Consider the following 16,959-nt stretch of genomic DNA (forward strand, 5'->3'; position numbering starts at 1 on the left):
ATATTCTTCCTTCCACCTAAATTTTTATCATTTTTAGAAGATAAAGATCTATGCATGGAATTTTCACTCATACTTTCATACAATTGCCACAAATCATTTTCATGTTTATCAAGATAAAAACCACCCATAGATCCATCAACCATACCCTTGTGATTATCCGGTAAGCTTTCAAAGAAATATTGAACTAATTGCCACTTAGGTATGTCATGATGTGGGCACTTCCTAAGCAAGTCATTGAATCTTTCCCATGCCTCATGAAACATTTCCCCATCCCCTTGAGAAAATTCACGAATGGAAGTTCTCATGGCATTGGTCTTCGAAACCCAGTAGTACTTCTTCAAAAACTCTTGTTGCATTTCTGCCCAAGAAGTTGTCGAAAAAGGCCTAAGATTGTTAAACCAATATTTTGCCTTGTCTTTGAGGGTAAAAGGAAAAAGTTTGAGTCTTAACACTTCTTCTGGCATGTCCGTGTATTTCACGGTGGAACACACTTTAAGAAACTCATCCAAATGCTTATAGGGTTCTTCACTTAGAAGTCCATGATAGTTAGGAAGCATTTGAATGGTTTGTGGTTTGATTTCATAGTGATGTGCTCTAAATGGAGGCAATTGAATGCAAGTGGGTGCATTATATTCATTAGGCACATAATGGTCTCTTAAAGCAAGAGGGGGATTTACAACCGGCGATGCTACTTGAACACCGTGGTTAGCTTGAACCATAGGAGGTTGTGGAGCAAAGATTGGTTGAGGCATTCCTAATGGAATTTGGCCTTGTTGTTGTGGTGGAATAAATGGTCTAGGCATGCCTAATGGTACTTAGATGTTTTCATGATGCACATTAGGGTAGAGGATGCCTTGTTGGTCTATGTAACCAAGGTCCTCCACATGGTCATTGTTTTGCTCCTCTATTGATGAAATGGAGTGATGAGAACTACCTCTTCCCTTAGGATTACGAGCAACCGATTCAAGATGAAAATTAAGAGGGACAAGAGTAGGATTTAATGACCTACGACCATGCATGCACTAGCAAAACAAATAACAAGAAATAAGCAAGTAACAAACACTTCGCCCCCACAACAAATCAACAAATCTTCATAAACAATGATCCCTTACTCCCATGCTTGAACAACATGCAAAGAAAAGTAAATTGCCTCCACGCGGGCTCACTATCTATCTAAGAATGTAAAAACAAGCCTCCACACAGGCCGACGATTTAACTAGAGATTCAGTTAGAAAGATCTCACAAATGGTCCTTAAGCAACTTTAATATATTTTCAACTTTCTAGCCTTGCTTTGCTTTACAATTTTTCTAGATTTTTAGCTCTTTTTGTGCTTAGCTTAACTCCACTTGGCTTCCTTGCTCTTCAATTCTCCTTTGCTTAACTTCCTTCAGTTAATGCACCTAGTCAATCAAGAATAAACACAATAAGTAACTAAGAAGAAAATAAAGAAAAGACACGATCAAAAGAGTACTAATTCCTATTTATTTCCAAAACACAGCGTTGCTAATTAAATCCCCGGCAACGGCGCCAAAAACTTGGTGTGTGCCGTACCGATGCACCAAATTGTTTGCAAAAATATGAACTAAGAGTGTGAGTGGGCAATGTGGCCAAGTTTTAAATTTATAAAAGCCACTACTACCTCTAACTAAAAATATAGCTAGGGTGAGTAGAGATCGTCCCAAGGAAATGTGGGTGCCTTTGCAATGGAAACAATATATAGGGTGAGTAGGTTGAGTGATCAAAGATTGGTTGGATTGATTGATTAAGCTATAATGCAAATGAAATTAAAGTAAACAAAATTCAATGATTAATAAAGTAGAGAAAGATATAGAGGCGAAGACTTGGGGTACTAGAGCTCACCACTAAGCTTGACTTCACTAGACACTAGCAATTGTATATTAATGGGGAGATTAACTTGTAACTTGTGTGTGTGTGTGTGACATTAATTGAAACTAGGCATGGATGGCAAATAAGCATAGATTGTCAAGCTAAATCAAATGGAAAGCACAACCTATCAAATGAGACCAAAATCCATTCAATGAAACCACAATTTATGCACACACAACTATCTAGAAACGTACACCTAATGCAGTCATAAGTATGGAACACCAAGGAACAAGAGTAGATTGTCCACCTATCTATTAATTTAATGCAACTACACTACATCTACACTAAAGACATGAAATTTAACTAAGTAAGCTAAAGTTGTGGTACAATCCATCAAAAAACAAGTGTGAACCATTAAATAAATTGCAAGAGTGTTCAATTAAGCTCTATATTTTGACCATCTCTAGATTAACTTCATCCCTACACATAGACAGGCATAAATTTCACTAAATCTAGAGAAAAGCACATGAATCATCCATTCTAGTATACATAGACATATGGTTAGAAGTAGATAATCAATTGAAAGCATTAATCCATACAAATCAAGTAGAAACCACAAGATATATATATAAATCCAAGATCAAAGCATTGTTACAAATAAATCCCCAAAAATATACAAAGAACTAAGTCTATGAAGCAAACTAAGGGGCTACTCTAGCCCCAAGTAGATGTCTAGCCACTCATTGAAGTAGTCATCTAACCCTCAAGGGCTATCTCCATGGTAGGAATGACCTCCTTCTTGATGGAAACCCTAGAAGAATGGAAGAACTTCCAAAATGTGTAAAAACTCTCTAATCTCTAGCCTCCTCTCCAAGATATAAGATATATGAATTATGAATAACAACTATGCTCTAAAAGTGACTCTCAATCCTTATATAGATAGGTCAAATGTCACACTAATGGTCTGGGCTTGTACACCAAGGTCCCTCCAATGATTGCACCATGAGCCAACTTTTAATGAGCTGGAATCTATTTTTTTTCGGACTTGAGGAAGTTCGATCAATCGAACTGTTGAGATCGAATGAACATGGCTAAGATCCATCGAATGCTGCAGAGATCGATCATCCTTGGTGGCGCCTTTTTGAATAAAGACAAATCTCTAAGATATTTTGGGATATTTTTGGGAAAAAAACAAAAGTGGTAGGTGGGTGGTAGGTGTGGAAAAGACCAAATCATTTCGATCGATTTAGGAAATGTTTGATCGATCGAACTTGTTGGATTCTTTCAGATAAGGACAAAGGCTTGGATCCATCTTGAACTGTTTAGATCGATGAACTTTCGAACAATCGAAGAATTGCTGAGATCGATCGAACATGCTAAATTTCCACACTTTGCTTTATTTAGCTTCCACTTTACTCTTTTCTTCCATTCAGCTTGAGTTAACTTCTTTAATGCTCTTATTTAGCTGAATTGACTTATTTTTGGGATAAGTACCTGAAAAGGGCAATAACACAAAATTAGAATAAAACGGGGAAATAAGATAGATAAAGGTCCTAGAATGCTTAAGCTTGAGGGGTTTAAATACGCACTTTTCAGCGCTCATCACACCACTCTTGATACTCCCCATAATGACCACTATTTACCATTAGAAAAGAACCTTCATACGGTATTGTCATGCAGACAAATCCTCAAAACAAAAATAAGCATAAAAACCAGAATGCTCAACACGCAACTGTCACCTCAAAATCATCAACGATGCAATCAATCATTTCAAATCAACAGTCTTTCACTTGAATCCTCAAACACCTAACACAATCACCTACTTGGAATACAACTCCAGCCCATAACTTCTAATTCTCAAAACACAATCCATTTGGTACACAATACCCATCATCTATCCCTCCATCCGAAAACAACTAGGCATATCGTTGACTATATACCATCTACCTTATCATGCAATCCTACACTACACAGCTACAATTGACCACTATACACCACCTCAAGACTCCCTCAATAACCGTGCCAACTAAAAATCCCATTCATCAACCGAACCATGCAATTAACTTACTGAGAGTCAATTATCTGCGATGTATTCCCGCAGTTTTTCGTAATGGGAATCACCTCTCGACTAACCATAACCAACACGCTTCCTAGACCATACCAGAACACCTGCAATACACATTTACAACCCATAGACTACACTCGTGACTCAAACAACCTCTGTCACACCTACCATGACTGGTTCGAATAGAACCTCTACACCAAACCGTGACCCAAGTCACAAAAACTAACCTCCTAAGGTCATACCCTTCTCCCATAAAAACTCAATCTCACACACCTGACCTCCACGGTCACAAGAACCTATACACCGATGCATAAAACTCATACACAACACAACCATCGTGCCATGAAATAGAAACCCATTTTGAAGTCGTGCTCTAAGCACCACACATATGCAACAAGAAAATCAAAATGACTGCACATCAAATAGCTCAATCCATGAGCTAAAAGACCAAGCCATTTATTCGATAAGAACTGGCACCCAACAACTCTGAAGTAACTGAACTCCTCGCCTGCTCAGGTCAAAACTCACACAACCATCCCATGCTCGACCGCATATACACATAAGAATATAGGTATATACACAAGACATACTTATATATGTATATATACACAGTAACTGAAGTATAACCCTTGACACGATCATGTCCTATCACAGAAGTTTAAACAATAAGTCCATTAAATTATTATGTGAAATTAAACATCCATTCTATCCTCATCATCATTTCATATAATGCAAACTTGCACAATCCGTGCTCACAGTTTGTCATCTTATAATGTGTAACATGATTTCAAATACATTCATATTTCATTTTCATAGTTAGATTATATAACTACTTCACATGCATGGCAATGTAACACAGATTTTAGCATTTAATCACGTAAACACTTAGCAAATAGGCATGCCTTCAAAACTGTAAACATATAAGCAAGTAGCAAGTAAGCATGGTTCTCAAAATATTAAACACTTTAACAGTCAATACTTCCAAATTAACTCAAGTCCCACTTAGGACAACCCTAACCGTCATCCTTAGGTTTTCGAACCTAAAGCTCTAATATCAAGTTTGTAACGACCCTAAAATGATACCAATTATAAAAATAAAAATAAAAATTTCGGCATGACCTCTGCTAAAAAATATCCTACAACAACTTGCTTAAATGCATAAAAATGCAATGGCCTATCTTAAACCTTCAAAACTTATCTAACCGGTCCCAACACACAATACAAATAATACATTTCAACATTCCTTTCATCCATTCATTATGCCTTAACATAGTTCATCTCATAGAGCAACAACCACATACCATTTAATCTAAATATCATAATTACAGTCCCAAAAATATGGCTAAGATCAAGAGTCCATGTCTTACAATGTTTAAACAACTTATATTAAAGTTACAACCCATGAATATAATTACAATAACAAGAGTCCATAAGTCTCAGTACAGAATATAATATGCTAAGTTTTACAAAAATAGAGAGACTTATATATAAAAACAACAAAATGATCTTCTAATCCATACTAGGCCTGTGGTGGAACGTCATCCACCACTTCTTTTCGTGACCTAAAAATGTTAAATATAAGGGGTGAACAAATTGCTCAGTAGGTGGTGTTTAAGACACACCTCTTGTGACCACGTGAATCCAAACAATGAATAGAAATATAAAAAAATGGGATCATGCTATGTAGGGAGAAAATACTACAAATTACAAGACCAAAATGGACAATGTGATAATATGGAAAGCTATGCCGTACTATGTCGCTCCCCGTTTTCAAAATCACTTCCATTCTCCTCTCTTTAAACCATTAACATAACTCGTCCCTTGGTGACTCCCTGGCGATATGAGAAAAGGATTGGCTACTGTCCTTGACTCTTGGTAACTCTGCAGCGTCATTTGAGCATAAATATGTAATGACCCGGTCATTTTCCTACATTTCCTTTTTCTCAAATTTTACGGATAAATTTTTTTCGTTTAATTTTCGTTTTTGAGTTCTATTTCTCAATGCCTAGTGTTGTCTCGAGTGCTCAGAAATGGTTTCTGAGACTCTTTCCCTTAGATTGACAACTTCCTTGAAGGACCGAGTCATTTCCATATTTTCACTTTTTGGACACTATTCACTTTTCTTCCTTTTCCCTATTTTGTCTTTTCCCCATTTGTCACTTTTTGGCACAACCTCACTTTTCATGCTCGGAGTTGATTTTTGACTTCACTTATCTTCATTCTAAGTGGTTTCCAGGAAATACGTATCTTTACTTTTGCAGTAAAGTACTCTGGTTGCTCCCGGTGTTCATAGGGGTATGGATGCATAGTTTTTCAAAATCTTTTTCTTTTCTTGGGGTGTTTTTCATAAATATCTTTTGAAGATATTTTATTTCAGTGGTTTTTAAGAAAATATTTTTGGAAGATATTTTCATTCTGGGTTATTAGTGTAGTTTTCACTTTTTAGATGGGCCATTGTGCAATTAATGAAAGTTACTGCAAAAATGCCTCTTTTTTAGCCTGGATCCTCGTACGGGATTCATTTTCACATTTCTTTGAGTTGTATGCTCTTTGAATTTCCTTCTAGTCATTTTTTTTTTCAGTTTTAGGGTTTCTGGCCCCGGTTGCCGCCGAACTTTTCGGGGCATATCTCTATGCTCGGGACTCGGTTTTCGAAGCCATTTCTTTCATTGTTCATATTTTCTCATTTTGATTCTTTTTTATTCATGGAGTTTTGCCGTTTGAGCGCGTCTGCTCAAATTCCATTTTTCTGGACCTGGTGGGGCCCTTTCGGGGCACTTTTAGGGTTTTCCTATAGATAGGGGGTTATAAAAATTAAAAGTCATCTTCTTCTCTCTTCATGCATGACCAGCAACTGCCATGGCAGCCCAAGGGGGGCTGCCACCCTTCTTCTCTCAATTAAACCTTCTTGAGAGAGAAGAGAAGTGAGGAGAGTTGAGAGAAGATGAGAGGATTTGTGAGAGGAGAGAATCAGGGAGAAAGAAAGATGGGGAGGCCAAGAGTAGAGAGGAAAGAAAAAAAAAAACAAAAACAAAAAGGAAGAGAGAGAAAGAGAAAAAATAATAAAAAATTTAATGGTTTCGGAAGGCCAATGGCCAAAGTAGTTTTCTCAAAATTTGAAAAGACGTAGTCTCGATCTATCGAAAAAGTCTTCGATCAATCGAACACTTACTTCAAACCAACGAATGAGAAAATTGGAAGAATTTGGCACAAGTTCGATCGATCGAAAAGTTTCTCAATCGATCGAAACAGCTTCGATTGATAGAATGGAAGATGAAAGGCTTGATTTCAAGAGCTTCGATCGATCCAAATGCACTTCGATCGATTGAAAATGTGAGATCCTGAGAGCAATTTTCAAGGCAAAATAGGCTTACGCAGAATTCGATCGATTGAAGAGGGGTCTTCGATCGATCGAAGATGACACTGAAAATGCAGGAAATGCTTAAAATTGCCTAGAAACTTGAATGATTAACTCAAAACATATCTAGATGACGCAGAAAAGAACAAAAGAAGAAATAAGGGAGGAATAGGGTTGGAAAACTCTATGAAGTACTAGTCTTTAACGTCTCTAGCAAGACGTTGAGCTCTTTTAGCCAGGATAAAAAAAATCTTGTTAGACATCCCCTACTCAACACGGTGAATTGTATTTTGAATCCCACCTAACAAATCATTCCCTATGGAAATTGTTGGATTTAATTCAAGTGCACTTGACGGCTTTTGATCAAAGAAACTTTTAGGCTTCCATACCCTTTCAACATTGGAATTAAAGACGACATCTTTTGAAGATTGATTCAAAAGCAAAACCTTGATTTTTTAACACAAGGAGGTAACTCAATTTTGTCAATTTTGCTTTCAAAACTTTTTTCCACAACAAAAATCTCTTAATGCTTGTCCATTGAATTAGAGGTTGGATTGAATATATTCAACTTCACATTCATATGATCAAATGAAATCTTAATTATCCACGTCCTACAATTAATGTTGGTATTGGCGGTAGCTAAGAAAGGACGGCCAAGGATAACGAGTATTTGGCTCTTTGAATTGGGAACCAGTTCTGTGTCAATGACTTCAAAATCAACCAGGAAGAAAAAGTTATCAATATTTATTAAAACATCTTTAATTATACCCCGAGACTTTTTGATAGATCGGTCAGCTAGTTGCAAAACTACCGACGTTAGCTTTAAATTGCCTAAGCCCAATTGGACATATACCGAGTAGGGAAGAAGATTCACGCTCGCCCCTAAATCCAAAAAAGCCCGATTAATGACATGGTCACCGATAGTGCAAGATGTAGTGGGTGAACTGAGGTTTTTTAATTTTGGAAGAGTATTGTGTTGCAAAATAGAGCACACTTGCTCGGTAAGGACAACTTTCCTTGGTGCTTGGCTCTTGTTCTTTCTCTTTAAAGTGCATAAATCTTTTAAGAACTTGGCATAAGCCGGAATTGTCTAATTGCATCTAAGAGAGGAAGGTTTATTTTAACTTGCCGAAACACATCAATGATTTCATTCACCTTACCTTGTTGCTTTTTAAATGATGCGGATGCTTTCAAAGCATCCGGAAATTGAGCCTTTGGCTTAAAAGATTTTGTAAAAACATTTTGTGAAGAATTCTCAACAACAGGGTCCTTTATATTAAATAAAGGATGAATAGGATGTGAAACAGGACGGGTGTCAACACTAGGTTATACCGGTTCACTCTCTTCATTAGAAGCATCAACTTGGTTATCAATCACCCTTCCACTTCTCAAAGTGGTTACCGCATTAACTTATTTAAGTGAAGGACCTTCCTAAGGGGAAGTTGTCTCCACTACGAATTGTTGCTTAGGAGCGGGATTAAGAGGCATTTTTCCTTTTTTTTCTCGCATTCAATGTACTAGCTATTTGCCCTACTTGGGTATCTAGCTTGGCAATTGATTGTGAGTGAGAATGAAGCAATTGAGTGTTCGCCTCCAAAGTTCCTAGAACCGATAAAACTTTTTCTTCAAAAGCGGAACTTCTAGGATGACTTTGAGAATAAGATAGTTGATTAGGAAAATGAGAATTTGAAAATTGATTCCCATTGGGAGCTTAATAGAACAGACGATAGCTTTGAGAATTTTGGCCTTACAAGTGGGGTGGAACATACTTCCCTTGAAAACCACCTTGGGAAGGATTTAAAACTTCCCCTTGGCTTTTCCAAGAGAAATTGGGATGATTTCTCCACCCGGGATTGTAATGATTGCCATAGGGATTATTCCCTTGATTCACAAATGCGGCATTGACTTGTTCATAATGCTCATTATACACATGTCCATGGGGACAATTGGAAGTAGTATGCAACACACTTAAACATGTCATGCAAGACTCACTAAAATGATGATGATTAGGAGAGGAAGACACTTGATGACCCAAATTTTGATTGATCAAAAATTGATCAAACCTTTGAGTTAATGACTTCACCTCAGCAACTATGTCACTAGAATTTTTCACTTGATATAAGCTTGAATTCTTTCTTCCTCCTACGTTGACATTTCTACCATTTCTAAAGGACAATGTTCGATGCATTGAGTTTTCACTCATGTTTTCATACAAACACCACACATCATCTTCATGCTTATCTAAATAAGAACCTCCCATTGAAGCATCAACCATGCCTTTATGGGTATCCGATAAACTTTCATAGAAATATTGGACGATTTGCCACTTAGGAATGTCGTGATGAGGACATTTCCTATGCAAATCATTCAACCGTTCCCATGCCTCATGTTATATCTCTCCATCCCCTTATGAAAACTCATGACTTAAAGTGCGCATGGCATTGGTTTTGGAAACAAGATAATACTTTCTCAAAAACTCTTGTTACATTTCCGCCCAAGAAGTTATGGAAAGAGGTCTCTATAACGGCCCTGGATTTTACAAACTCAGTGCGTCTTGTGATGACCCGAAATGGATCCAAAACTGTGGAAGCTAAACATAAACAAGTCTTTAGAGATGTACATCATCCCTAAGACACAAGAACGGCCTTCCGAGTAGTCCTGCGACTCAGCGGAAGCAAGACCAAAGTTAGGGTTTCAAAACCCTCTAAGGAATGGATGAAGGGGAAAATGGTCATTCTGAACTGAAATGGGTGCCACCGTAAACACCATTGGAAAGACAACAAAAAATTAACAAAGATAGACTCAAGAATCACTTGATTTGGAGTCCGAAAGGCAAAGATCTCAAGTCCTGAAGTCGAAGGAAGAAAAACTCCATCCCGTTTTGAACCAAATCCTGACACTACCTTACTAAAACTTGAATATCTTGAGTTAAAATAGGAACCTAAAATTTCAATTAGTATCATTGGAAAGCTTATTTTGACGCAGTCAGTTTAGACTCAAGAACGGACCAATTCAGAGTTAAAATGAAGGAGATACGACAATTTGAATTCGGAGGGTCAAAGTTGAGTCAACCTGAGAAAGGAGGCTTGGAGCGCTCATCCATGCTGACATGTCAGATAAGTGCTCATCCAGCTATCGTGTGGCTATCGTAGATAGCCCCGAGCCCACTACCCAAAGTTGGAGCACTCGTCCCCCATGGACGAGCACTCGTCCAATGCCCAATGCACTAAACCAGACAACTTGAAATGTGATTTTAAGGCCTTTAAGGGAATTTTTTGGAAAAAAGTTGTGAAGTGACCCCCCTTAAAATCATGTCAAGGCTGAAATTTATTTTTCAAAAGAAATACCCAAAATGCCCCTAGGATCAGATAAGGCAAAAAAAATGTAAAATGAGTCCAAAGGGTACTCAAATCACCAAGGAAGAAGTTTTGCCTCGAAACGATCATCCATGCAGACGTAACTTACCTATTGGGACATGTTACAATAATCAACAGCTTAAAAATACCACCAATGCAAAATATGACCTATCCAAACCCCAATACGTGAAAAATGCCTTTTAAAGGTAAACAAAACAACAACCAGACTTAAATGCAATCAAAAGACCGTTTCGCCCTTGGCCACACTTCATGTATATTAAATGAGTCCTAGTAGATGTGCTCGTGCACACTTTGCACCACCCGATTTGGAAACGAACCCTTAAAGGCTCGAATTTTCCTATTTTAGCCCAAAAATGCAATATATGAAACCAAAATGCAAAACCTAAAACAAGATGGTGTTTGGCCCTTGGCCACATCTCATACATGGTAAATGAACGCCAAAGAACAATTTTCATCCACAATGCACACTCCGGTGCAAAAATGACATGTTAAAACCCTAATTTTTCATATTATTCTCATTAGAGGCAAAATTCAATATTTATTAATATACATAGATTTCAAATAAGGTTTGGCCCTTGGCCATATATCATAAACATAAAATGGATGTGAAAAAGTGTGCTTAAGCACACATTACAAGTCTGAAGGTAAAAATGACATTTTTAGCTAACCATACATTACAACTTTAAAAGTAAAACTCAAACATACTAACACTTACATGTGAACAAGAATACATTTAACAGAACTTCGATCCAACGAAACGACCTAGGGATATTATGCATCCCGAACCAAAGCAACCGTACTTGAAAACAGCCCGATAACTTTGAGGTGAGTAAACAAGTTGCTCGTAGGGAATGAACATACATAGACCTAACTTTTTACAAGTTTATCACATTAATGTGAAACAATTCAAAAGGTTCATACCACCTAACGTCCAGGTCAAAAGTGAGACTCAGGGATCATCCTAAGGTACTTTAAAACATTCCTAGCATAAACCACAATATTTATGCAAGTCAACAATATAAGAGCATACGATACCACATAACAAGATATAGATTATCAAAGTTATCAACTTGAAACTTAAAATACGAAAACAACTAAAGTAGGTCATGCCACCTAACATCTATGTTCCAAATGAATCTATAGGATCATTCCTAAGCTATATCTGAACATTTTAGCATAAATGTATTTAACAACATCAAAAATGCAATGATTCAGTAAAAATCATAATGCATAAATGTACTTAACAATATTAAATCGCCAATAACCAAAACCACAAGTCACAATTAAACATTGGTTGTCAACTTAAAATTGAATGCGAAATCAAATAGTGGAAGACTTGGACATCAAATTCTGGAGTAAAAGTAAGACCTAAACGATTATTCCGGGCACTAACCCACTGGGAATACCACCCTAGTGTGCACTATAATTTGGGGAGACCTTATACCTCCCGCACTATAGCCAAACTCTAGCCATGTTTTTGTAATAATGTCCCAAGTGACTCCAAAATCAATAAATAAGTTCACAACTTATACACAATTAAAGAATGCACAAAACCACATTCCATGCACAAGTAGGTTGAAACCACACAATCCATGTCTTAGGGTTTCAATTCTAAAATGGCATATATAATGTCAAATATAAAGTGTGCAATTCATTACACAAGATAATAATATATTCAATATTGAAAACATGTTCACATGAATATAAATTTAATGACAATGTTATTCAATGTTTAAAGCGTAACCAAGTGAATACACAACAAATCCAAATCCATGATTTAAACATAGAAACAACTTCTAAAACATAATTAAACCCATGGAACAATTAGATATAATTTAATTAAATAAAAATAATTAAATTCTCTAGATTTCAAATCAATTCCAAATAGCCTCAAATTAATATATGTTAAAGAACATAGCATGATCATCAACAATATTAAGTCAAAAATCCAATTAAGTGAATAAAACACTTAAAATAAAATTTTAAAACAATTCCAAATGTCCTCAAGTTAACATAGGTTAAAGAACATACCATGGCATATTTTAATATTACATTACAAGTTGATTTCATATTAGTTACAACCATGTGGATTAAACTTTCATAAAAGAAAATTATTAAATAAAAGTCTCAATACTTATTCAAATGTCTTCAATTTAATATATGTTAATAAACATATCAAGACCTAATTTAATAGTATGCCATAATTTAATTTCATTACACATACAACCATGTGAATTAAATCTTATACAAAGAAAATAATTAAATTAAATTCTAAATTATGGATAAAAGCATGCATACAAATTGTATAAATATCAATAGAATGCAAGACAACAAAAATATAAACTATAACATCCCCTACCTTAATAGAGAATTGAATCTCTATAATCCAAAGCAACCAAGCTTAAAATGGAAAACTTAACTAGGGTTTTGTAGAGGAGAGTGAGAGAAAACTTTTACTTCCCAAGATTAAAGGTCTAAGGTGAGTGGAAGGGGGTAAAATGAAGCTTAGAGCTCTAAGCCAAGCTTTGCTTCAATAGTGACTAGGTTAGGGTTTTGAGAGTAAAGGAAGTGAAAGGGATCAAATTCAATATGGTGAGTGACGGATTTAGTATTCCTCCACTCACTATGTGTCCTACACCATAGTCTTCACACACACTAAGTGCAAGACCAAAATTGGAGCCTACATTTGTCATTAATCCATGGCTCCTTTTAAGGTTTAATACTACACCTACACTTATCAACTACCCAAGCCAACATGTGCACCTATTCTAGGCTAACAAGTGGGTGAATCCCCCACCCTCCACATGTCATAAGATTAAGCTTCCAAGTAACTCCACCCCAATGCCAACAAGTGGCTCCATGAGAGTGTGACACTTGTCACACTTTCTAAAAATTGCAAAAAGATCATTTTCCAAAATATCTTCCAAATTAAATTGTAAAATGGTCCCTAAGACGAAAAATAATTACTTTACATAATTACACTAAAATCCTAAAAATCAAGAATGTTTCCAAGAAACTATGCATCCATACCCTTTACGAAAAAGTAAGTAAATAGAATGCTTTTCTACGAAAGTAAAAATACAATTATCTTGGAAATAAAATATTATGGATGCATGTAAAGCCGGAATCAAATCCGAGCATAAAAAGTGAGGTTATGCAAAGGAAAACGATAAACGGGAAAAAACCGAAATAGGAAAAAGCCGAAAGGTGAATAGTATCTAAAAAATGAAAGTGTGGACATAACGCGATCCTTTAAGGAAGTTGTCAATCCAAAGAAAAGAGCCTTGAAAATCATCATAGAGCACTCAAGATGACACTAAGCGACGAGAAACTGAATTCAGAAAAGAAAAGATCAAAGGAAATCTTTTTTTCCTAAAATCTAAGAAAAAGGAAAGGAAGGAAAATGACCGAGTCATTATAGTCTCAAATTGTTAAAGCAATACTTTGCCTTGTCTTTTTAGGTAAAGGGAAAAAGTTTCAGCCTAAAAATTTCTTCCGGCATGTCCGTATACTTTACAGTGGAACAAACTTCAAGAAATTCATCCAAATGCTTATAAGGTTCCTCATTGGTTAGCCCAAAATAGTTTAGGAGCATTTGAATGGTTTGTGGCTTAATTTCATAATGATGTGCTTTAAATTGAGGAAGACAAATGCATGTGGGTGCATTGTATTCATTAGGCATATAGTGATCTTTTAAAGCCATGGAAGAATTTGCAATTGGTGGCTCTACTTGAGCTCCATTGTTAACTTGGACAATAGGGGGTGGAGGTGGCACAAAGAATGGCCTTGGCATTCTAATTGGAACTTGGCCTTGTGGTTGAGGAGCAAAAGGTCTAGGCATGCCTAAGGGAACGTGCATATTATCATGTTGTTGCACATTAGGATGGAGTATGCCTTGTTAGTCTACATGACCAAGGTCTTCAATATGATTGTCCATTGATGCAATGAATTTACTTGAATTGCCCCTACCCCTTGGATAACGCACAATTGACTTGAGATTAAGATTCAATGGAGCAAGAAGAGGATTTAAAGACCTACAACCATGTATGCATAATGCAAATCAACACAAACAATAAACACAACAAATAAAAAATACTTCTCATCCACAACACAAATCAATCAACAACAAGCCTCCACATACATTGATCCCATACTCCCATGCTTTTCAACAATGCAAGAAAGTAAGTTGCCTCCATATGGGCCGATGATCAACAATGAAATAAAATTGCCTCCACACGGGCTGACGATTCACACTAAGCAAAAGGAGTTTAGAAATGCTCACAAAGGTCTTTAAGCAACTTCAAGAGATTTTTAAGTTTTTTGCTTTGATTTTGCAATTCAATTTTTATTTTTATTTTAGCTTTTTATGCTTGCTTGCTTTAAGGTTCCTTTGCTTTGTTTCTCTTTTGCTCCAAGTACCTAGTCAATTTAAAAGTAACAAAATGAGAAAACAAAATAAAATAAAGCAAAGCAAGGATCAAAGAAGTACTAAATACTAATAAATTCCTAGTAATGCGTTGTTAATCCCCGATAATGGTGCCAAAATTTGAACGTAGCCATGATGATACGCCAAAAATGTAGTGAGTGTGGTTCACGGAAAGCCTTTTTTATCAAATTTAAATTTATAGAAAGCACTACTACTACTACTACTACTACTACTACTAACGTAACAAGAATAAGCAGGGATCGTCCCAAGGGATTTGTAAGATACTGCAGAATTGAATTCGGGTTAGTAGGTTGAATGATCAAAAGGGGGGTTTGGTTGCTTGAATTAAGCTAATGATTCAATTAAAAACATGCAAATTAAGAACAATCTAGAGATTAAGGTATAGAGAATGAGAGAGTAGTCTTGGGGCATATAGTCCACCACTAAGATTCATTTCACTAAACATTTAGCATTTGTCAATTTAAGGGGATTCCATGTTACAAATCAAGTGTGTGTGCCATTAATTGAAATACTAAGCATGGATGACAAATTAAGCATAAATTGTCTAATCAATCTAGTGAGTAGCACAATCTATAAAATTAAACCATTAACCATTCAATAAATCCACAATTAATGCACACACAAAAATCTAAAGAAATGTACTACTTGCACTTAGAAGCATGGATCATAAACAACAAGAATGGATTGTCTACCTATCTAGGAATTTAAAGCAACTACATTACAACTATACTAATAACAAGGAAATTAAACTAATTAAACTAAGGAGGTAGCACAATCCATTAAGAAATAAGCATAATCCATCAAACAAACCACAAGAGTAATCAATTAAGTACAATGCCTTGACCATCACTAGATTTATAATTCCAACACACATAGACATGCATTAAACTCATAAAATATAGTGTAAGCACATGATCATTCATTCTAGCATACATAGACATATGAATAGAAATAAAAGATCAATTGGAAGAATTAATCCATACATATCATGTAGAAACTCAAGATTTATATATAATCATGGTCAAAACATTATTTGCAACATAAATCCCCAAAAACTAAAAACTACTAGCCTAGGGGATATCCCTACCCCAAAGAGAAAGATTTACCCACTCATAGTTGTTGTTATCCAACCCTCAAGGGATATCTAAAATGTAGGCACCATCTTCTTCCTCTTTGCTTTGCTCCAAAAACCCTAATATAGAGAGAGAAAATTATCTAATTATATAACAAAAGTTGGAATAAAACTTGGACAAAAACTTGGAACCCTATATAATTGGTTTCATTTAATTTAAATACAAGCATCTTTGAGTAGGCAACAAGTCAGAAAATAGGCCTTTGATTGGTGCAAACTCGCAGTTACAAAAGTTGGTGGAGTTCAGGCGCGCTCGAGAATTAAAACAGCTCACTGCCAGTAGGGGCTTCGATCGATCGAAGATGACATGGGAAAGATATTTTTGACAACTGGCGACCTTATCTATTGAGCTGGCACCGCCTTCGTTTCGATCAATTATAGATCTCTTCGATCGATCGGGACTTCCTTCGATCGATCAAAGACTATCCAGTGCAGATTTTCCTAACTTCTTCTGAATTTTCTTCTTGACTCCAAAAATGAGCTAATAGGCTCTTTTTAGCCTGTTTGTACCTTATTAACCTAAAATAGATAAAAACACAAATTAAAACTATAACGGGAAAGTAAGATAGATGAATGGGCTAAAATACCCTAACTTATGTGCTAAAATGCATCACATTTGAGCACTTATCACTTAGGACTCGTTGGAATCGACCAAAGCAGGAATGGCGTCGCCGGGCTATTGAATATGAGACTATTTTCAACATTGAAGAGTTTATAAATTTCACACTCACCTAATGGGCAGTTGAGGAGTT

General features: G+C 36.1%; 1 pseudogene; it reads left to right on the forward strand.

Annotated features, from left to right (window-relative positions):
• Positions 1 to 201: 201 nt before the first annotated feature.
• LOC132268007 (small nucleolar RNA R71) lies at positions 202 to 299 on the forward strand (annotated as a pseudogene).
• Positions 300 to 16,959: the final 16,660 nt, after the last annotated feature.

The sequence above is a fragment of the Cornus florida genome, unplaced genomic scaffold (assembly GCF_030987335.1).
Source record: "Cornus florida cultivar Cherokee Brave unplaced genomic scaffold, ASM3098733v1 CherokeeBrave_3.0.0_Hap2_Chr07, whole genome shotgun sequence".
Classification (NCBI taxonomy): domain Eukaryota; kingdom Viridiplantae; phylum Streptophyta; class Magnoliopsida; order Cornales; family Cornaceae; genus Cornus; species Cornus florida.